The following is a 25,244-nucleotide window of genomic DNA, read 5'->3' on the forward strand; positions in this document are numbered from 1 at the left end:
AAAAATGGTGGGATGTAATATCTCAGATTAAGTTTTAAAAAAGACTGTGGCTTTAATCTTGAATGCCTCTCTCACTGTTTCCTGTGTTACTCTATCTGGGGAAAGTCAAATGCCATGCCATCACAAAGCTCTGTGGAGGCACCCACCTGATGAAGGGCTCAGGCCTGCCAATAACCAAGTGAGTGAATTTAGAGTATGGCTTTCAGTTCAAACCACAGCTCTGGCTGTCAGATTGATTACAACCTCCTGAGGGACTTTGAACTTTGTCCCAGAGGCACCTAGGTACACTGCACACAGATTCCTGGCCCACCAGGAACCCTGAGATAATTCTTTTTTTTTTTTTAAAGCTACAAAGTTTTGAAATAACTTGTCAGGCAGTAATAGATAACTATTATTGGAGTATGGCTGAGAGTCTCATTCTCATGGAATTTATATTCTGATAGCAGTTATATGTCCCCACAACACACAAAATATATACAAATGAGAAAGATACTAGTAATTCATTCTAAGAGGAAAATAAAACAGAATAGAGTGAATTGGGGTGTTCTGGACACCATGATCAGGGAAAGAAAGATCGCTCTGTAAAGTACTATTTAGGTCAGGAAGCAACAGTTAGAACTGGACATGGAACAACAGACTGCTTCCGAATAGGAAAAGGAGTACATCAAGGCTGTATATGGTCACCCTGCTTATTTAACTTATATGCAGAGTACATCATGAGAAACACTGGGCTGGAGGAAGCACAAGCTGGAATCAAGATTGCCAGGAGAAATATCAATAACCTCAGATATGCAGATGACACCACCCTTATGGCAGAAAGTGAAGAAGAACTAAAGAGCCTCTTGAGGAAAGTGAAAGAGGAGAGTGAAAAAGTTGGCTTAAAGCTCAACATTCAGAAAAGGAAGATGGCATCTGGTTCCATCACTTCATGGCAAATAGATTGGGAAACATTGGAAACGGTGGCTGACTTTATTTTTCTGGGCTCCAAAATCACTGCAGATGGTGACTGCAGCCATGAAATTGAAAGATGTTTACTCCTTGGAAGGAAAGTTATGACCAACCTAGACAGCATATTAAAAAGCAGAGACATTACTTTGTCAACAAAGGTCCATCTAGTCAAGGCTATGGTTTTTCCAGTGGTCATGTATGAATGTGAGAGTTGGACTATAAAGAAAGCTGAGTGCCAAAGAATTGCTTTCAAACTGTGGAGTTGGAAAAGACTCTTGAGAGTCCCTTGGACTGCAAGGAGATCTAGCCAGTCCATCCTAAAGAAGATCAGTCCTGGATGTTCATTGGAAGGACTGATGTTGAAGCTGAAACTCCAATACTTTAGCCACCTGATGCAGAGAGCTGACTCATTGGAAAAGACCCTGATGCTGGGAAAGATTGAGGGCAGGAGAAGGGGACGACAGAGGATTAGATGGCTGGGTGGCATCACTGACTCAGTGGACATGGGTTTGGGTGGACTCCGGGAAGTTGGTGATGGACAGGGAGGCCTGGTGTGCTGTGATTCATAGGGTCGCAAAGAGTTGGACACGACTGAGCGACTGAACTGAACTGAATGAGAAGTTAGTTCATTGTGAAACTGTCGGGGCAGGAGAGCTCAGGCAGAGGAGGCAGAGGAGGGGTATCAGGAATAGCGTTGGCTTGTTTGAGGGACATCGTGGGTCAGTGAGGCAGAAGCACAGTGAGTAAGTGAAGAGTTGTTAGAGATGAGATCAAACAGGTGGACGTACTAAATCACTTCCGACTCTGTGTGACCCCAGGGACTATAGCCTGCCTTCGTCCTCTGTCCATGTGGATTCTCCAGGCAAGAATACTAGAGTGAGTTGCCATGCACTTCTCCAGGGAACAGGTGGACAGGAACAGATAATGGAGAGATGTAGGTTAGCATTTTGAATTTGAAATATCATTCTTACAACATTATATATTGTAGATTTTATGCAGGGTCTGCCTTGCATTTCAAGACCACTCTGGCTTCTGTTTAGAAAATGGATGGTAAGAGACAAGAATGGAAATAGAGAAATAAATTTGGGGACCAGTGAAGAGATAATCCTGTTTGGGTTGGCAACAATAGAGACGGTGAGAAATGGTTGAGTTTGGAATGTACTTTTCAGGTCGAGTTAATGGGGATTATTGATGGATTTTGTGTGTTGAGGGAGACAAAAGGAATTCAAAGGCTCCTAATGTCTGGTCTAATCAGGGGGATGATGGCCTTTCACTGAGATGGAGGAAATGCAGTTTGGTTGGAGGAAGGGGTGGCAATATGGGTGTTACAGACTTGGGAGTTTTGGGTGTGTTACATTAGTCTCGAGCCTGTGGCCCTAGCAAGGGAAGTGCACACTGACCTCTATTCTGTGCTTTAAGCTAGTTTCTAGCTGTGGAAAACCACCTCTAACATCTCATAATATGTTGAATCCTGGTGAGTTTTATTTTTTTTAACTTTTGTGGTAGAATTTTGTCAGAGGCTATTTGAATGCTGAATAGCAAAAATTAACTTCATCCTTTCAATATACTGAGTTAGTTAATCAGATATAATTTCTCTTATGGAGTGCTACAAAATTCACTGAAGAAAAAAAAATCAGGGAACTATTTTGGTTATAATTTACTACAACACAGATATTACATACAAGATAACCTTTGCTCTCTCCTTCATTCAAACTTTGTAATAGCTTGTAATCATATATTTCCATATTTAGAGTAGTTCGTTCATGCTACCTCATTCACCTTAAAAGTTAGTAGCAGCTTTACTGTAAGTCCAGTAAGTTCAGTGGGGAATTTGAGAAGATCATTGTCCCCTTCCTGTTCAACCTCTGTAGTAAGAATAAGTAGTGAGAATGATTGTGGTTACGTACATGCATTTGTCCCATGAGAAAAAGTGATCAGAAAAATCCAGAAGAAATGCTGATAAACCAACAGTGTTTTGTAGTGAAAGAGTGAACAATTGCCCAACGAATTTTTTTTTAAAGGTAAATATCACCAAGGTTATTTGAACATTAGTGCCTTGCATGAGTAGTTAGCAAAAATGTACTTAGGTGTCTATGTGTTGCCCAATCTGAGGAGATTCTCCAACCCACTGGAAAATTTAGACTTGCCCCTCAGATACTAAAATAATGAACTGAGAGGCACAGGCATGATTTGTCAATTCTGAGCCACTGTATCGCAACTGCTATGCAGTGTGAGATCCCGGTATGAAGTGGCAAAATAGTATAAAATTAAATTGTATTGTATACTGCATTGTATTGTTTCATCAGATTTTGATATCCTCACTTTAAATAATTCATGGGAAGAAATGATCACTTCATAATGCCACAAACTCACAGCAGGCAAAACTAATTTTACACAATATGAAAACAGATTTTATTTATTTAAAAGGAATATTAAAAAAAACACAACAACTTTTTTGACACCAGCTGCTGAGAAATAAATAGAATACTTTATGACAAAAAAATATCTGAATCTATAAAAACTGTTCCTGGGAGACCAAGTTGAGGATTGTAAAGATACATTTAACTGCCTAGGTCAATGCCATAAGCCTTATTTTGAGGGAAAATACCCTTCCATCTTGTTTACTCCCTGTGGGGTTAAAATGGAACTAAGAGAGAAAATTAGCTTTAGAAAATCCTTCCTAACAGCTACAACATAGTATCAAGGAAGTGGCAAACTCAGGTATCATACCAAGGACCCCTCACTAGGCCAGATAACCTCTATAGGTAAATGGTAACTAGTATCCTAAATGCAAACTATAAATGATTGCTTAGTTTTGCCCAAACCAGACTTTAACTGGCAGTGCAAAGGAATATTTTGGTGTGACCACAACAATTTTCCTTTCACTGTGGCTTTAAGAATGGAATGAGGAAGTAAGGTAAAAATATAATGAGGCTGTTTTCTTTGGGAGAGTTTATTAGTCATTTTTATACAAATATTATATATTTGTATATAAACTGCAAGAAAATACAAGCTTGCTGTTCAATTTGATAATGACTTCATATCTGACTCAATCAGACGCTGGCTTCAGACAAAGAATGGGACCCATGCCATGGGTGGATCTGGGTTTAATCTCAGAATCGTGAGGGTCCAGGCATCCAGGCAGTTTGCAGTCCTCTTCCTTGAAGCTTCAGGGAGAGAACAAGTGTGAAGAGGGGTCATGGCTTTTAGTGAGGTAGCTAAAGAGATGGACAAAAGAAAGAAGAGCGCAACGTCTAAAATAATCAGATATTTTATCACCAAAGCAAAGAAAACACATTCTGTTGGTAATATAAATATTGTTTATTGAATTTTTACTTCTAAAAAATGTTTAACTTAAAAACTGTTGCTGACAGTGGGAATGTAAATATGAAACTGAGCGACTGACTCACCAGAAGTTTATTATTATCTCTGATAACAGCTGAATTCCAGTCTTCTTTGTGTACTATAAAATGGGGCAGATTTGTATATCCATGGTGTCATAGGCACATTTGGAAGAGCTTTTTCTGGTTTTCTTATAAATTTCCTTCCTCGGGGTTTATAAGTCAGGAATTAGAAATTCATTTTGGAGTCCTTAGATTTCAAAGGGTTACAAATTTAGAGGGACTGAACTTTGGTGCTATTCTTTAACTTTCAAGATTTTATATACTTTACAATGCAGCTAAGATTTAAAATGTTCAATTGTTTTTACCAAACTCATTGATGGGGTGGTGTTTTTAGAAGGTTTCTGTATTTTCTAGGAGCTGTATGATTATACAGAGATAATGAGTCTCCTTTATCCTCAGTACATCAGTGCAGTCTGATATGGATATTAACAAGGTGCTTTGGGAAAAACAGAAAAGAAAGTTCAAAGCCTGGCTTAATTCCACTTGCTAGTTGTTGACCTTATGCCACTCATTTTAACCTTTCTGTGTCTTACTATTATTATTAATCTGTAAAATGGGGTTAATAAAATCTTACTATTATTATTAATCTGTAAAATGGGGTTAATAAAATCTTACTATTATTATTAATCTGTAAAATGGGGTTAATAAAACTTACTCTAAGATTCTCTTACCATGTAGTAACAGAAAATTCTTGTGCTGTGCTTAGTCGCTCAGTCTTATTCGACTCTTTGTGACCCTATGGACTGTGGCCTGCCAAGCCCTCTGTCCATGGAATTCTCCAGGCAAGAATACTGGAGTGGGTAGTCATGCCCTCCTGTAGGGGATCTTCCCAACCCAGGGATTGAACCCAGGTCTCCAGCATTGTCGGCAGATTCTTTACTGTCTAAGTTACCAGGAAGCTTAAAGTTCTAAGAAATGATGATCTAATCCTTTTAATGAATATTATATAAGGACTATTTCTCAAAGGCAGTGTTGAATTTTAAGGGAAAATTTTGTACATATATAATGTAAAAAATGTAAAAATGACTGTTTCTGCTGAGTATTCTGCTATAACAACCAGAATTGTCTTGCAAACATTAACCAAAACAAAGCTGGTATAGCAGAGTTAGCATCAATCTGAGTGATATTGTAATGATTTTTCAATAATCAGTATATATGGGCCAGACTACTTTCTTATGTATATAAAGAAATAAGCCAGTTTCCAAATTTCTAATGTCATTTCATTCTCATTCTAATGTTTCTAACCTTTCATAATAAAAAGCTTATATCCTTTTTACTGAAATCTTTACTTTAGCATCAAGCTTTTCTTCACAATGCAAGGGCTACAGATAGAATGTGAGTTAAATGTTATTTAAGCAGAATTATTTAAAGGCCATATTAGTGTTATGAAGCTGTAGATATCCTGAAATAAGCTGTCACCTTTCCACTTACTGAGACAGATGCTATATAAATCAATTATCAAAAATAGAACTGGCCTAAAAAATATTCATATTTGTTTATAGGTAAGAACAGAAATGGTCACATCTAAGTGGGGGAAGGGAGATTCATTCCATGCACAAATTTAGTATCTAAGATTTGAAACATCAGAACTGTCCATGCAATTAAGAACACTTAATTAAACTTACACGTTGACTTTGAGCAGAGCGATTTTTAGAAATAGAAAAGATAATGTTTCATGGCTTTCAGGAATACAATGACATCATTTTTATTCACAGAAAAGTGCATTTTTAAAATGCACTCAGTTAAAAATGTCAAAGAGTTTGTCACTAGTGAATTTGGGGTGCTTGTCCCTTTGCCCCCTTGTGGAATTTACTTTGTTGAAATAGATTGTCACTCTCTTGGAAGACAATTGCTTTGATATTGACAGCAGGCCTTCATTAGATCTAGAAATGAATCATAAGGCACATGAGTAGCCCAGCCATATTCAGCCATAATAAAATTAGCTGAGTGTTACACATATCACAAAATATGGTGATTTGGGATAGGGAAGTAGTCCAACTTAGATTCACTTTTGTGAAGAACAACACTTAATAATTATTGTATCAATTTAGCATTTTATCCAAACCTGGAATTTGTGTCTACCCAAAGGACCACTCTGAGATTGAACAAGATGATTGAAAATGGACTGGACCAGGTAGGCCAGAGAGAGGGCAGGATCAGCTGACATGGCAGAATAGGGTTTTGTGTTATCACCTCAAAAGCAACATTAAATTCCTTTCTGTGAAATTATAGCGTCTTTCATTTTCCAGGAGAATCTAAGAAGTTTATTCTCTGTCATGGAAATAATGCAGTTAAATGGCTTGAAATTTCAAAAGATTATTGTAAATGCTCAGATAAAAAGTTAGTATTTTAATGATAGCCTTCAAACATAATCAGTAATGAAATTTAAGCAGGACCTAAGGGAATATGACTTAAGAATCTTAGAATCCTTCGATAAAATTATTTAAGAAATAGAATGGTCCTGTTCCTGGGTAATATATGATGTAGGTAAAGTGACTAATCTAAGATCCCTAAGTTGGGATATGTGAAAGAGCTGGGTCCAGTCAAGTGCTTTTTTTCTTGTAGAGCTTGATTCTTTTATATCTGCACAACAGAGTCAATCTCACAGGTCATACATTTTTCTAGGCAGTTAAGTGTTCATACACTCTTACAACATCGATAACAATGGAAAGCATTTATTGCCCTTATAACCTGCTAGGCAGGACCCAAATTATTTAACTTACTGTCTGTCTTTTAAATCTTTACAAAATGCCTTACAAAGAATGTACTATTGCTATGTTCATTTGATAGTATGGTGGAGGTATTAAAGCATAGGCAGGAGACTAAGTAAATCCACAAGGAAACAGATGGACTAAGTGATGAAGCTTAGTTGTGAATGAACTCAGGCAGTCTGAGTTCCAGAGCTTGTGTCCTTATCCTCTGTGCAGGCTCTCTCAAGCATTTGTTAGTTACGCATTTGCTTAGAAATGTCATAGATGACTTCTAAGGGCTTCAGAAGAACAAGTTTCAAGAAAGAGTAACATATACATGAATAGTAGAATACCCATTGAATAAAACATAAGGCTGGAAGAACTGAAGAATTTCACCTGGAAAAGAAAACAACCCTGAGAGAAATATATGATAGTGATGCAGAAATCAGGTTATAACTTTTCAGCAACCATGTACAAAACTAGGACCAATAGGTGGGAATTATAAGAAGATAGGTTCTGGTTTAATATACAGTGCAGTCATCAGAATAGGCAGCCTTGTTAGTGACTCCTCCGTCTCTGGGGATAGAGGCCACATGGCAGGTCTCTATTTCTATAGACAGAATTACTGCTCTGGCATAGTACATTGAGTACAACTATACTCAGCTAGGTGAAAGGAAAGGGACACCATTAATTTCATCTGAAGCTGTATTGTAAGGCAAGTAAGAGCAAGAGCTCTGGACAGATACAACTTTGAATTCTGGCACCATCACTTGTTAGCTGCATGAACTTAGTCAAGTTACTTAACTCTAAAACTTCTCTGAGTCCCAATTTCCCTATCTATAATTGGGATAATTGTATTAAACTTCTAGAATTGTAGTGAAGAGGAATAAATGAGACTATTATGTAAAATGCCTAGCACTGTGCCAGGCACATAGTAAGTGCTCAGAAGATATTAATTTTTCAGGAGTGAAAGATTCATTAATTATTCAAAAATGAAGAATCTTGACCTAGCAGGTAATAAGTGGTAGGACTTTATGCTTACCAATCTCTCACTGCCTTTGGATAAGGTCACCACAGACTCTGGATTGTGAAAAGTGCTTATAAAGGAAGCTTTGTAAATCAACTTATTTAAAATGCAGTAGAGAAGCTTATGATTTAAAAGCATCCTGTGGTGAATCCTTTTATAGTGAATAATCACCCCCTAATTTATCTGTTTGGTAAGTTTAGAGTTTGGCGCATTGAGTCTTCTCAAAGCAAAGAGTACACCTGCACTCTTATTCCTATAAGGTAGGCAGTATTTTCATGCTGGGCTGACTTTCAGAGACATACAGGGTGCCTCTTAGATTCAGGATGACATAGGCTGGGTAACCACAGGAACGTACAGGTTGCTCTAGTTAGTTAGAACATTAATTGTACTTGGTGACACATACATTTCTAATGAGCATGTAAGCTCATATAGGTGAGTTGACCATTAGACCATTGCACGTAAGAATTTTTCCTGAATTGAAGAGTTGGATACTTAAGATATATTTTTCTTTATATCTCTTTTTCTTTCTCTGAAATTTCAAAGGAAATCAACATGAAATTATGACATAATACAGATCCTTCAGAAAGAAAGCAAAACAAACAAACAAACAATGGAAAGTTATGAAATAGAAAGAACACTGAATTAGGAATCCTGGATAAGACCTGCCATGTACTAACTGCAAGGCAGGGGATAGGAAGCTACTAATTTTTTTCTGCGTCCTAATTGGAGCATAACAACTTCAGACTTAGATCTCCTACATAACTTCTAGATTAAAAAAAAATATTGCACCTGATTCATAAAATGAGGTAAAACTATTTTGTTTCTTTCCAGTAGAAAGAACAGGAAATTAGAGAAGGAACACTTAATAGTTAAGAAGTTTTTTTATTCCCAATCAACAATACTTGTCACTCTGCCTCAGCTTGAACTCTCTTTTGCTGATATGATGATTTAAAAGACATTGCATTTTGCTATGACATAGAAATGAATATGAACATGAGAAAACTTAAACCAAATGGTTGTTCCTCCCATGAGCCAGCAAGCACTGACCTGTGTTTGAGAGAAAATGACCTTACCCACAATTAATTACATATAGGGCTAAAATAATTCTATCTTTTCATTGATTTTCTTTATTTTCACACTATCCATGGGAATTTTGCCAATTCTTTATAGAGTGCTTTAAGCTTATTTACAACAGCTTGGATAAAATACACTCTTAATATATGCTAGTGACTCTGCTCTGCAAGCTGAATGGGGGATAACATGCCTCAGAAGTGTATGCTTAAACTCTGGTCCTTCTCAAAGAGAGCCCCTCAAGAGCTCAGGTGACCATAAGAGCTCTGAATCCACTTCAGAATTTCTCAACTTTTCATGCTTCTTGCATTCTATGCAGGGTGATGAAAGGACAGAATTCGCAAGTGAAACTGGCTTATCTTTTATCAAACGAAAGTTTTAAAACACATTTTTGTACAAATGTATACACTATAAAGGACTACTATTTAGCCCTGAATTTCTTATTTGTCAGAAACTTCAGAGTGATTTTTGAGAGAAACTTCTAAGCTTAATTCAGTCATGTAATAATGAAACTTCAATTTAACCAAACTGGAAATGCAGACAAAACCTTAGTATCCCATAATAATCTTCATAATTATCCTATCAATCCTAAAGATGCTAAAGTCATTAAGATTGCAAAATGTGATGAGAAGGTCAACGTGATAACAGGCATAATGACAGGTGGCCATCAGGGGCTGAGAAGAAATTTTATATTATGAAGGTGAAGAAGAACTTTACTTAGTCTTTCATTTTTATTCTGAAGAAGAACAGTACTATGTGTGGTTATACATCATTGCCAATTTCTTAATGTGTAAACAAGCAACCTACTCAATCTTTCTAGTAAAAAAAAATTAATAGTTAACCACATAACAAAGCAATTTCCCTGTTCCATTTTCTCTTGAGTACATAACAAAAACAGGAAACATATAGAAAGCAGCTATGATTAGAAATAACTAGAATAAGTCATTTAGTATAAACTCAGAATTACAGAAACAAATTCTAACATATGGAGTAGAGATTAAGATTTAATCATGTCATTCTCTCAGAAACATAGTACAAAAATTTCTATATGCAATAAGGGATCAAGGAATATTTATTGAGTACTTATTCAGGGCTCAATATTGGATTTAATTATAAATATGAATAATAAATATAAATAACTGCTTCATATTGTTCTATTTGACAGTAAAATTATATCTATAGGTCCTATAGAATAATTAAAATCCTTTCAGTAGGTAGACAAATTATGAACCTACCAATCTTTAACCAAAGATTAAAACCTATTTGCAAAATAGCTCCATCAGTTAACCCCATTTAACTTTGCTGACATCTCAGGAAGTTTCTATAGTTATCTAACTAGAATGTAGACTTCTGGAGACCTCTTGTGGGCCCTACATTTATGAAGCCTACAAGTGTTCTACCAGTAGAAACAAGGCAATTACAAAGGAAAATAAGAACAAGGCCCAAGTCTACTTGAGATATCCTTACATCTATATGGAAGTGTTGGATATGGGTTCCATGATGAAGCGCAAGTATGCGGAGGCAGAATGTGTTTTCTAAGTGACACTTGGTTTTCTTACTGGAGAATTGACAACTCATAAAAGCCCAAGAGCACCCTCTAGCGAAATTTCTGGAGTAGGCCTAAGGGGCTTGCTCTTGACCTGGGCTCTTCTTTGCAAATGACCTCTGAATGCCCAAAATATAGAACCTGGGTTTCAGCTATCTGGTTTTACCTTCAAACAATTTCCAAAACATAGAGAAAGTGGTATTCTTGTCAAGTATTTCTAGTGGTAGAAATGCTTAAACACTAAGACCTATTATTCCATTGTTCCCCTGATTTTTTGTTTTTTGCTTACAATACCAGCCTGCCACACATGATTTCTATTCATAGTCTTGTGTTAAAATAGTTCCTGAAACTAATATAACTAAAAAAATAATGAGAAGCCTGAGAAATGTCTTACTGAATTATACTACTTCTGCCCCTCCCTCTGCCTTTCTCAAGCCTCTTACTCAGCTCAAATACTATATCCAGAGAGTTTTTTTGTACTTGGCAATACTAGAAGTCAAGGGTAGCAGGTTGAGATTTTAAATGGTGGTCAAAAATTATAGGAGAGGGTCTAGAAGATTAAGTCCTTGTATTTATGCACTTCTGATTTTTTATATTATCTGATTACTACAAAGATATATTTTGATCTAAATCTTGAGCAGAAATGAAAATTGCACATCCCTCAGTATTCAACATAGTACCTTATTAAATTGAAGCTGCAGTTAGATAACTACAGAGCAGCTCAGATAGTTGCTGTAGTTTTGTTAAAGTTGTGAGTCTACCACTCACTTAGATTAGTAACTGTTACATAATAAATGAAACAAATCATTGCTTGACTTCATAGGTAGCTTACTACTGGATGTTGTTATTAGAAGGAACTTTGAGATCTAAATCCCCCCATTTTAGGAAAAATTAAAATTGGTGCCCCTATTAGTTAAGTAACTTGTCCAAGATGATACAATTTGATGGTGGCAGCTTCAGGACTATAATACACATCTGCTTTGCCCATTTTAGTGTTTACTATTCTATAAGAATTTGCTTGTTAAAAAGCTTGTTATGTCACTTCAAACAATTTCATTTACATTGTTTATTGGATTTTATGTGTCTAATAATTTATGGGTATATCCTCGAGCTTATGGGCTTCCCTGGTGCTCAGATGGTAAAGAATTCTCCTGGAATGCAGGAGACCTAGATTCGATTGAACCCCGTAGGTTTGATCTCTGGGTTGGGAAGATCCCCTGGAAGAATGCATGGCAACCCACTCCAATATTCTTGCCTGGAGAATCTCCATGGACAGGGGAGCCTGGCTGGCTACAGTCCATGGGGTTGCAAAGAGTCCTACATGAAGGAGCGACTAAGCACTTCAAGCTTATAGTGAGAAAAAAAGTGTATACCTTCCAATTTCATTTCTTCTGTTTTTACTTTCATGTATAGAAGAATAAATTATTCATGTAGTTACTGTTAAGAAGAATACAAAAATGTAATCATTTTATATGAGTCATATTATTTATTGAAACACTGTGCTGCACTGTGTCAACTTTGCAGATTGAAAAAATGGGGATACCCATTGATAGTCTAGCATTACTGATAGCTATCCCTATGATTCTGTGTTCTAATAGCACTTACCTTATAGTTGATGGAAGGATTACATGAGACAATGCAAATAAAGGATGTGAAACATAGTTAGCGTTAATTAATTGCAGTATCTATATTAAATGTTAATGTCTTATTTTTAAAAAAGTGAATAGATTTTCTTAGGATTATCCAGTAGAGGTCAGCGCTATGAACTATGTTAAACACTTTTTTAGTATTATGATTTGACTTCTTGAAAATAAAAGTAAAAACTCCAAGATCTCTCCAAGTTGTTGGTTTTGAGTAAAATTGTATAAGAAATTTCCTTTTGTCAAAGAATATTGCATATTAGTTCAATAGAAGTTTATAATTCTTTTATTTCTCAATTCATTGTTATATTCTTAATCTTGATTTTAGCCTTAATCTTATCACATATGGCATTAATATTCAACCTTTCCTTCATATTATTAATGATATTTAGTAGGTGAAGTGTTTTTGTATGACAACTCAAGGCAGAATTATTCACCTTCAGTTTTACTGTGTAGTTAGTACCTTAATGAAGTTTTGTACCTTGTTCTTTGCCTACTTTGCTATCCCTCAATATACAGTGTTGATGTTTAGAATCATAAAACCAGCAAATATAGAACTAGAAGTGATCATAGATATAAATAGGTCTGATTCCTTCATCTTACAAATGAAGAAACTGACATTGCAACAGGGAAGATAGCAGGTTGAGCTTCAGTGAAAGAAGATTATATTTCCTTATATTTATAAAACAGTTGAATCTGGAGAAACAGGTGATTCTTTGATTTTTCACTAATACTCTGAACCAATAGATTGACAATATATCTCAACACTATCTACAGATAGAAAATACATAGTATTTTAAAATACCTGTTCATTCAGTAGTACAGTATGCCATCAATGCCTGCCAGTTTTTTTAAATTCCTCTCACTTTACAATGTTAATAACCCTCACTGAAACTCTTTAGTGATTATCTTTAAGGATTTTCTTCTCCAGCTATGCAACTAAACAGTTTGAGTAACGAGATGGCATGGCCTCTGCATGGTCTACTAAACACTTCTAGGAAGTGGAACCCCCTTCTGGAGTTATGAGAGAAACATCACTTCTAAAAGACCTTTAAAAGTACTCCAGCATAAACATTACACTGGAACATTTCATTAGCTTTTTGAGAACAATAAAGAAATGTGGAGCATAATAGGCTAATATGTTTAAGTGGTCTTGGTAGAACCCTACTTAACTCAGTGGGATTTTCTGCAGCACACAGAGGTGGAAAACCATTCCTTACATATTTATTGTGTGGGACTGCCTCCTTCTTTGTTACATGCAGTTTGCATCAAAGAGAAGTAACTTTCCACCTGTAATTCTAAAATGAGGAAAGCCTCAAAATACAAGTTTTAGAAGAATCAATATTTAGATATGATGATCAGCAACCAGCAGTGCAGGCTATTGGCAGTCAGACTTGCTGTCAATGAAGATGGAAGAGGGGCCAACTTCTATCTCAGTGTTTTCTGTCCTCTTAGGACTTAAACATCCATAAGGATATTAAGATTTGTGAAGTCTCTAAATTCCTGAAGAAAAAGACAAAATGTAAGCCAAACCTTATTGTTTATGAATTACAAAAATAATTCAATTAATAAATTTTTTCAGTTGGTTAAGCCAGCAATAAAACTGTCCTGCACAATGTTTTGAATTAAGTAAAATGATAGGTTAATAAAAATGTAAGATGGTAATTTCTATGGTTTTATTAGGATTCCAAGTGACTGTAGTAAGTATATTGTGGGGCTTGCCATATGATCCCTGCCAATACTCTTTATCTCTCTGAGCTTCTATTTTCCCTGACATAAATTAGGACTCATTGGTCTTAGGAACAGTAAGATCATTGAGATATTTGTTGAGCTTTTAGGGAACAAAAGTGTAAATTAAATAAATTATAATATTTTAAGTTAAAATGAACCTACATGATGACAGAAGTTTCCCTGTAGGTGTTGGTTTCCTTTGTGTAGACAAGTTGTCACCAAAATTTGTTGAAAAGTAAGAATTCCTCTTTGTGTGGCATTGAATTAATGATTCAAAAAAACACCTCTTAAATGACAGCTCTAGTGGCTGAAGTGGCATATTTAAGCCATCATGTTTGTTTGTTTCACTTACTGTCAAACTCTGTCTTAGACCTACTATCAACTGGTGTATTGATAGACGGAATCTGTCTTTCAATTCCAAGATATTTTGTATCAAAATTTTTCTTCATTGGTTTTTGGACTCTATAGGCAAAATAACACATAAACACAAATGTAAATCCCAGCTGTAATTGTTTCTCAGCATCATAAATCTCTTAAGATTTATAGTTGTATCGTATTGTAAATATCACCAGAAATATTCAGTAGGAGGATGAAAAAACTCTAAACAAAACTTGAAAATAATGCATATGCTTCTTTCTCACTATGAGGAGCGTTTCCTAGCTACCCTATTTACCCCAGTGGAATTTTACAAAAATGTTCCTGGCGCTCAAAGTTGATCTAACAAAGCATCAAGTGGGCTTATTTTAAAATTCACCCCTAAATATGTTTGCTGGTTTTGAATTTCTGATTTTGTGCTTATGTAACACAAAAACAGCTTTGGTTTTAAAACAAAAATTGGCAAAAATACTAGTGCATTATGTGTTCTAATCACGTATGGTGTTTTGAAAAAAAAAATAGATTCAAAATTGACAAAATTGTTTCATTGGCATTGCAGTTCAAATGTCTGACTTTTCTTTCCCACAAGTTGCTTAAAATAAAAATAATACCAACAGATATTTCTTAAATAAGTATGAACTCAATTGATTTTCATAATATATAGCCCAACAACTGCACTACAGACATAAATTTTCCTTCTATGTTTCTACATCCTTTGTTTTACAGAGTTTGTTATGTTTTAGTTTATGGTCAAGTCTGTAATGTGCTCCAGCATCCATTTTAAAGTCTCTGAGGTTCTCAGAAAAGTTTCTACCAGTGATGTGAATAGTGCTCAAATTCTATTCTAAATGGCCCAGCTTTCTTTGATTTTTCTTATAAGTGCTTTTTGGGGGTAAAAGATATAAACTTAGAAACAGAAGTTTCCCTGGCTCATATTACACTCAAGAGACAATGATGATACTGAAGTCCTTTTCATAATCAGGGCCTTTGTAGAGACTGTCCAGGTATTCTTAGCCAAAATATCCGTCTCATTGTACACCACTCCAGGGCAACATGTGGCGTGCCAGCTGGATGTCCTCCCTACATGCCTCAGGTGGCCACATTTCAATGGTGTCTATAGAGCACAGGCCAAATTCTCATTCTCTGTGTTAATCAGTGGGAGAATTCCCATAGAAAATGGGATGGGAGCATATTTTAGGAAAACTCAAAGAGATTATCCAGATGATTAGGCTGGTACATTGTAAGTTCGGGTTTTATGTGGAATTTCTTTAGCGTTGTCTTACTTGACCAAAGAATGCTAGAAAATTTGGAAATATTTAGAAATTAAAAATAATTCTGCTTTTTATTCCACTGTAATTTCTCCAAAGAGAATTCTACAAAAATTTTCTTTAGATACAATAGGAGCTCTTCTTGATTCATAACATCAAAGACAACTGATGGTACCCAGTAATATAATCTGATTGAACTTTTTCCCATGATCTTGAAAGGATCTGAATTCTACTTATAGAAGTCTCATTATACCTCTCCTTTTAATTAAATTCTAATCAATTCTATAAACATTTAGTAAGTACTTACTATATGCAAAACACTGTAATAGATGCTGTGAATAATTCTGTGTATGGTGCCTTATGGTATATAACATTTTCACGTTCATTATCTGATTTATGTGGTAAAGATTCTCTTTACAATTATTAGTTATTTAAAGAGCCTACAGTTTCACATGAGTGGTATGTTGAATTTGGGCAGAGTTTTTGCTTGTTTGTTTTTGGTAAATTCATAGACCATTCTAGAAATACATTTAGTATCCCTTGAACAAAAAATAAAGGCACATAATTGTATCAGCATATTAAATTGATTTTGGTTGGAACCAGTGGCATTTACTGAAATTTTCTGTTTGTTTTATATGATGTTAGCTTCAATCTGAAGTGTATTTTTAATGACCTAATTGAAAAGATTTGTCAAAATGTTCGGAAAACTAATTTTATTTACTACTTTTTAAGGCAGTGTTGATGCATTATATTTCATATGTCTTTTTTATGATCAGAAAATTTAATTTCCACAGAAACTATTTATATTTAAGATTGCATCAAATTCTACTGCTCTACCATAAAGTCTCTGTAAGTGCTATACAACTTCTGGAGAATAAGTCTGAAAGCTATTATTCTCCACTTAGCATGTGCAATATTCTCTAATATTGTTTCATCTAATGCAGAATGAAATGTTATACTTCTATATTAATATTACATTATGAAGTCTTATTCCTATATATTTCTGAAATTTTCTTCAACTCTTTTTCTTAAAACTTCATCGTGGATATTTTAAAACAATCTCAGTTTTATCTTTATGTATTTGTTTTATTTCCCTTATCCTTAGTTTTGAAATGAAATTTATTCTTTAGTATGTTTAACATTTTCAAAGAATTTAAAGGGAAATCATATTCACTTTAACCACTGAACAAAACACTTTGTTCGTAAACCTGAAGCTAAATAACTGATAGAAACTTTGTCATTTGCTTTGTTTCTAACATCGAATTTGCAAAAAAGCACTATCCTGGTAACCCTTCAGCTATGTTACCCTGGGTGTTTGGCCAGAGGGCAGTCATGTTGACCCCATCTGCAAAGCCTGGCTGAACTAGAATCTTGGACCATTAGAATCCCATTCATCAAGGTCCACATAAAGTAAGGTAGGTGGGAAGCAGGAGGACAGATGGTAGGGTCGGCAGCAAGGAACTTGTTTGTTGACATTGATATAGACCCTTCTTCTTGCCAGAGTGACTCCATGGACTTGTTTTGGCATGGAAGACTAGGCCAAAGCTATCATCTTAATAGAAGGTGAGCTGCAGGCAAACTGGAGAGCTCGATGCTCAGTAGGTGTTTAGGGTTGGCTTTGAATTTGTCTATCAGCTTGACTGTCATTCGTACTTGATTGATGTTCAGTGGGGCTTGAAAGTGCTGCATTGATGTTGAGGACTGTGTCATAAGGTTCCTGATATGGTGCACATGTCAGAATGGAGTTGGACATTGACTATCCTTGCCTATGCCAAGCAACACCAGACTTGAGTGCATTATTCTGCAGTTGAGTAGCAGATGGCGAGTGCAGACGTTTGGAGGGGGTGTGCCTTCAAGCACAATATGGAGCCAGCAAACTTACTTAGAAGGTATTGCATGTCTTGACTTTGGCAGCTATTTTTTAAGCACTGATGAAAAATCCTACTTCCATCCATTGTTACTTTCAGAATACTCAGCATGGTTGGTGTTCCAGGCAAAAGAAATGAGAAAATCAAATGCGCAGTTCACTATGTCTGTCACAGTTGGTTGAAGGTGACTTCCTTGGTGTTGGCTAAACCGGCCAAATAAACATTCTGAGACTAAGTATTGATGAACAGGTAAACTTTATCTAGAAGTTGTTAGAGGAAGGGCCATTAGAGCACTTGAAGAACACTGTGGTCAAATCTGGAACTTAAAAATGACTACATATTTAGCTCTTAATTTAGAGAAAGTATCAAGTTTTTCAGATATAAAAATTAAAAAAACCAGGTATCTCAGTAGATTTTTTTATAAAAAAAAATTATGGCAATTCAAGATGAATGGGCAGAGTAATTCCATATGTATAAGAAAATTGATTTTTATTGATGCTTAAATTTTTTTCTCTTGAGTAGATTCTGAATACATATAAATTATTTTTAGGATTAAAATTTTTTTCATGTTAAAAGTAAAGTATGCTCATAGAATAGAATAACTGTGAAAATAGAAATATATATCAAATAAAATTTAAATAGGAATGAATAATTCTAAGATTTTGGTCTGCTTCTTTCTAATTATAGGTATATTTCTAAGTATTTATTTTCACATATATGTTTGTATGTGTATTTTAAAATAAAAATTGGACTGTACTTCTTAAATTAACATTTATTGCATTATTAGTTCTCACAGTCATAAAGTACTCATTTTTAATGGCTACTTAATACTGAAATATTTATGTAACAAGAATTTTTAAATTCTCCATATTTGACATTTTGGCTATTTTTCACCATTGTTCCTACTGCTGTAAGGACTAGTCTTATATTTAGATTTTTATCTGCATCTTGGATTATATTTTCAGCATTAATTAGAAGATTGACTTTTGGGTTAGAGGATATAAACTTTTCAAAGTCCTTTTGTTAACTCCTCCCTAATTATATGTGAGAGTACTTTTCTAACTATACTCTTACCTGCTTTAAATAGTATCCTTTATAAATATTTGCCAGTTTGGCAAACAAAAAGTGGATTTATTTTGTTTTAATTTGCATTGGATTGATTAATGCAGAGCCAGAATGTTTTACATATGCTTATTTGCCATTGTTTTCATTTTAAATATTGTTTGCTCATATTCTTTACTCATATATGTCTCGATGATTTATAAGATTTTTAAATGCTAAGTTATTGATTTTGTCAAACTTGTTGCAAAATGATTTCTCCCAATTTCCATATGTCATTTTGCTGTTGTTGGTGTGAGAAAATTTTAAATATTTATATGGCAATTCTGCTGTGTTTCTTTCTTTCTGACTGTGGTCTTTGCTTTTATCTTCTTTTCAAACAACTTGAAGTCCAGTAAGTACTCATCATATTTATAATATCACGGTTTTATTTTGTATTTTTAATTCTCTATCCTTTCCAGAAATTAGTTTAGCCTAAAGTATAAGTGTCTTAATTTTTTTACCAATAGTTAATCAACTGTCCCAGCACCATTTCCTCACTAATTTGGGTATCATCTTTCTTGCTTACTAATTTTTTAATCAGCATTAGGATCTATTTTTGAACTGTTTTTTCATTTTTCTCGCTGGTTCCATACTGTTTCCATTAGAACTCCACAGTATGTTTACAGATCTAAGTCAAATCCTTCCTTTTTTTTCTTTTTTCAAGAATACTTTGACTATTTATCACCTACTTATTATTCAAGATTAATTTACTTCATTGATTTTATAAAAATGATCCATTGAAATTTTATTAAACCTGTAAAGTAGTATTCATATATTTGCAATATTTAGCCATTACCTTTAGAAGCATTGCATGTATCTATTTATGTAATGCTTCTGATGTAAATAAGCTGCCTATATTCACTTAGGTCTCCAGATTCCTTGTTTAATTCAAGTATAAGCATGCTGTGTTCTTGTTATTGTCCTTAATTGCTTATATTTCATTTTTTAATTGTTCAGGAGAAAAGCCATATCTTCCTATGATATTTATAGCCTAGCTGTTTTATTCAACTTTCTTAACAATTTTAAGAGCTTCTTATAAATTCTCTTGAGTTTTCAAGATCATGAAATTGTCTGCAAACAATAATGACTCTATCTTCTTTTTCCCTCTTATTTCTGTTTAATGTTCTGTTTCATTGACTAGGAGTTAATAATCATTGTGATAGGAAACATTCTTGTTCTTGATTATGTGATAATGATGCTGTAGTTTATTCCATTGTTAATATGCATATTAATTGTTGATTTAAGACAGATATTCTTTATTATACTGGTAAGGTGACTTAGAATACTATTCTCTAACACTTTCTTTGTTTATTAAGAATGTATTAAAGTATATCACATGCATTTTGGGGTCAATATTTTCAAACTCTAACTGGTTGATGGACATAGAATTTTCTTGTGATATCTTTTTCAATTAAAATCAATTCCAACACACATTTATTCTGCACTTACCATGTGCCAGAAATGGTTCACTAAACTTTGGAATTCAGATTCATGACCTCTTTCCTTAAAAACATGAGGATTATTCAGACCATGATAATTCATTAAGAGATTTATAATGAATGATTTCCCATTATTAAATTTCCCCTGAATTGCTAGAAAAATTTTACGTTTAAGAGTTTATTAAGAATACTTTGAAGGCTACCTGATTGTTTACCATTTCAAAATGTGGTTTTTAACAATTGTTAAAACTAAAATTTCGATTTACAGTTGAAATTATGAGGTTTTAACATCTGAAGTCGTAGTGCTCCAATTCTCATCAAGAAAATCTATAAAATGAAATTTTATAAATTATTGTAATATATATAGTTCATATGCTATACAATCAGGAAATTATAATTCTTATCATAATTTATCACCTCTTATAGAATATGACAGAAATGGTATGTGATATTGAGTCAAATCATTTTCATGATGCCATCTTCATGTTTTCATTTCTCTGGAAGTCTTAATTGTCTGTAAGTTTTAAGTGTGCATTGACATTGATTTATTTTCAGTTGAAGATAGTTTTTTGTATTACTTTTAGTGCTTTAGGGCAGTTTAGCATAGTTTATCTTATTTTTCCCATTTAGTGTTATAATTTATTTTAATTCTTAGAAACATTTATTTTGTTCTTTTATATAGTATGCATGAGTCATTATTTTTAAACTATACCCTCTTGGCCAGGTACTTTATATTTCACACCAAACAAATAAAGAAATATTGCAAATCAATTTCCTACTCAGCATCATGCTAATTATTATAAATTATAGTACCAGAAAACAAAAATTTCTTACTTGCAATGAGCTTACTTTCTAGTTGGCAGATTAAGATATAAAGGGAAAGTGCAAAAACAACAAATGCTAATGAAATATTTACTTTTTATAATGGCTAATACAAATATAGTCTTATCTACATTTAAGCAAATATATTAAAATTCACAACATACCTTTTGTATGTTGTCCTCACCTTGGCCTCTTTGTGCTTTTCCTATCTTTATCATACTTTTATCATTATTTTCTCAGTTTCTGCTCAAATATTTTATTTACTTTTTCAATATTCTTAAAAATTCTCTTTGGAACGATGTTGGATAGCTAAATGCCATGCACATTAATCTTTGAAATATTACCAGTAATAATTTGTCTTACAAAGCAAAGGTGACCTGCTCAGAATTTGGAGACAGAAATGGTACAGGTTACTATAATAGTAGACTGAAAATCGTTGTTTTCTGAATTTCTTATTTTATTAAAGAACTTGCTTTGATATTTATAATCATTCACAAAAGGATTAACATACTAAGTAGGAGACATCCAAATGCTAACACAAAGTTAGCATCTCTGCTAAAAGGAAATTTTAACAGTAAGCTTTTGCATATTAGGGAAGCATAGTCCTATCCTTTGGACTTTGATGGGATTTTTATATTGTAGGCCATCCATTTAAAACTTTAGCATTTGATGTATGTTCTAAGTTACAACCTCAAAAATTTATCATATTTTGGAAAATTTATATCCCCCCTTAATTTTTAATGCCTGCATTGAATAATATTTGTCACAGACCACAGTACCTATCCCTGTGGGACTGTTATACTATCTTAATTCAGAAGCAATGCTATTGATTAAGTAATACTTAATGGCTTCCAAACTTCAAGGCATTTTTCAGCCGCTATTTCTTCATAACCTCACTATGAGCTTCCTGTGTGGTATCATTCATCTGAGGTCTTACTAAAATGTAAATAAATTACATCCAGCACACTTCCTCTATTTGCCCAGCTTGTTACCATATCGAAACAACTGTCTTAATGAAACACATATTGATGTATTGTGTATTTCTGTGCTAAACCAAAGTGAGGAGGAAGTTATATGAATATATAACAGAACCCACTTAATAACAGTTTTTGTTAAAGCATTTTATGAATTGGAGATAATCTGAGCCATGGGAGATGATGTAATTCTATATGACAGAGTTCGCAGAAAGAGGACAGCTCCTCAGATAGCTCCTCTTGAAAGAGATGCATTGGGGCTTTTATGGTGCTTTACCTTTATAAGCATAGTTAACTCTCAGTTTTTTTCCATACTAATAATGTAGTTTGAAATAATACAGTAAAAACCAAAATAAAGTAACAAGCGTATTATCAAAAATGATTTTTCTTTGGTATTGTATATTTACCTTTAGCATAAATTCACCATTTTACTTCTTGTTTTTCATAGGTTAAGGAAGCTATTCCTGGCATCCATATTATGAAACAGAAATGATCTGACACAAAGTATGTAATCTCATACTTTGTTGTGTATAATAGATAATCTTCATAGGGCATGATCGGATAAAATTTAGCTTATATTCTAATGAATAGCTCAACAACAACAATGAACAATAAGAATGAATAATAATCTATATCAGATCTATGAAATAAAGTCTTCCTTGGTTAATTACTAAATTAATTTGCAAAAAATAATTACTATTGTTTGAGTAAGTACCAAATAGTGAAAATAAGAGGCAATGATGTGCAGAGGAGAAAAAGGAAGCCAAACTGGGATTAAAATTGTCATATCTGAATTAAATGCTGAAGTGTCAGTAGTGGTTGATAGACCCTGTGATCAGACTTCTGGTGTTTGTAGTTTTTTTCTTATACTTTTTTGTATTTTACAGTTCTTTTGCAATGAATATGTGTTAATTTTGTAGTCAAGAAAAGATTAATATAAAATGTTTCATGCTTCACTCACTTGCAAATCATTTATTGAGAGTTAACTGTATAAAATTTCTCAGGGAGAGTGGACACCACCAGCTAAATTTAGGGAAAAGTATTCCATTATACTGAAGAAGGAAATGGCAACCCACTCCAGTATTCTTGCTTGGAGAATCCCAGGGACAGAGGAGCCTGGTGGGCTGCCGTCTATGGGGTCGCACAGGGTCAGATATGACTGAAGTGACTTAGCATTCCATTATACAAATAACCCATTGTCTCTAAACTTATTTAAGATTTTTTTTTATTTTCTTTTCTCATTGCTTCAAAATTCCACAATGGAGACAATTTAATCAATGGGATCATAATGATATAAATAATATTATGCTCTATACTCACTTCTCAACTCTATTTCAGAAGAAAAGCCTTTAGTATGTTGAGAATATGATCTGATATAAGGTATGTTTTCCTACAAAGAACAGTAGGAGCATCCTTTTCTCCTGTTCTATTTCAAAGTTAGTCTCCTTGAGGAAAGCTTTACTTATAACTAACATTCTATTTTTTAAAAAACTGCTTAGTCCAAGTCATGAAGACTCAAACTCAAGTGGTAAGGAGACTTACCCAAGCATTCATGTAACATGTAACAGCTAGGAAACTGACTAAGTATCAATGCAATCAATTATATTTTGTTAGAAATACTATAGAGGGCTTCTGTTACATGCTAAAAACATGTTATAGAGAGCTTCTGTTACTTGTGCCGAGGTTAAGAACAACTTAGGAAAAGGTTCCACCTTTGTGTAATTATTAAAAGAAACCCTCTTCCAGATGATGTAGCTTGGCCAGGGAATATGGCTTATAAAACAGAACACACTGCTCTACTAGGTGCCCTTGTACAGGGTACAACCTGCACAGTCAGTCATAGCTGCCCTCTTTCATATGCTTTATTAGTGAGTTGAAAATAGCTACTATTGCTCCATAGGTTCCAAATTATTCTATTCTTGCATAGAAAGCCAAGAATCACCTTCAGATGAATTTGTAAAAGATGCTTATCTAAGTTTTAATTTAGTCTTGAACCCTCATGATACAAATATGTAATTTTTCTTCAGACATCTAATTTGAATAGCATTGAGGGTAGAAGAAAATAAAACAAAGTAACCATAAAGGTATAAATAAGTCTATCAAATCCAGTTCCTAGAAGAACTAGGTTGATTCTTATATGTTTTGAAAAACTATATTGCTGATATTAAGACTAAAAATAAATATCTTCCTATGATACCCATCAGTGTATAAAGGGATCACTGTGTTTTACCATGAACAGCATGACCAATATTCATTTTCATGAGAAACAAATAGTTTATAGGTGCACTTCAATTGTGGCCCTCCATATAGATTGATACATTTCAGTAATGTGCAATTTGGTATTTTCAATCCCATAAAATACAGATCAGGTAGAATATACTTCATTCTGGTATAACTCAAATTAGGATTTTAGAATTTATCTAGATACTGAACTCCAGTGAAAGAACTGTATAACTTTTAATTTCCTGTATATATTATTTCTCTAAGTTAGGCCTTCAATTGGTATTGGATGACTGTGAATTCTAGATGGTATTACTAGGAAACACTTAGAATACAGCTATTCTTTGTTAATTAAAGGCGGAAATAGTAATCAGGTTAGATGTATTAAAATTCCTCTATAGAAATTGAAAAGCCTAATGAAAACACACAGCTAAAAAGTATCTACCTTCTTTACCTGAGAGATTAGCTGGAGAAGTATTATTAGGTCCAAAAAATCTCTCTAAACATTTATTTTTATTTTGCTCTAATCTATGTAATAGAAAGATGGAGGTTCCAAGTTTCTTCTTTGTTGTACCCTGTGTATTGCCTAACTGATAGATGCTACAAGTTGATAAAATTTCATCAAACACTCCATCATCAGACTTATTCATGTCCTTAAGCAACTTATATAAGGTTTGCATGCTTTGTTTCATGGATTAGATTCTTTGTTTTCCAAATAGAAATAGTAACATTTACTATTACATATTCCTGGGTCAAAAATGAATTATCATGACATTTTAATTAGATGAAGTTTGGTGAACACTTTGATTTCTTCAACACTTTGTAAATCGTGAAGCATAATGTTGATTAAAAAAAAACAGTAAGATATTTGAAGTTAATGCATCATATATTCTGAATTTCTACTGCACAAATTTTTGCTGATTTTCCCATTCCTCGCAGTCTCTTTGAGGGAAAAAAAAAACAGTTTTGAAAATTCCTAGAAGCAGATACTACATGTTTATCTCATTTTATGTGATAGGAGTGATTTTGTAAATCTATTCATAATTTAAATGCTCTGGGAGACTCTCTCAAGGGAATTTTTCGTGGATCATCATGTAAAGCAAAAATCACTTTTAAAGTG

General features: G+C 33.9%; 1 protein-coding gene across 18 annotated transcripts in view; it reads left to right on the top strand.

Moving 5' to 3' along the window:
• The window catches only part of ZBTB20 (zinc finger and BTB domain containing 20), an 838,376-nt gene that overhangs the window by 301,389 nt on the left and 511,743 nt on the right, over window positions 1–25,244 (top strand). Inside the window, exon 5 of one of the 18 annotated variants that reach the window (XM_040224181.1) lies at window positions 22,353–22,408. The exons of the other annotated variants lie outside the window; for them this stretch is intronic. The gene's annotated coding sequence lies outside the window, so the exon portion shown is untranslated. The remainder of the gene's footprint in view (window positions 1–22,352; window positions 22,409–25,244) is intronic. 18 annotated transcript variants of the gene reach the window in all.

Source organism: Oryx dammah, unplaced genomic scaffold, assembly GCF_014754425.2.
Source record: "Oryx dammah isolate SB20612 unplaced genomic scaffold, SCBI_Odam_1.1 HiC_scaffold_2, whole genome shotgun sequence".
NCBI lineage: Eukaryota > Metazoa > Chordata > Mammalia > Artiodactyla > Bovidae > Oryx > Oryx dammah.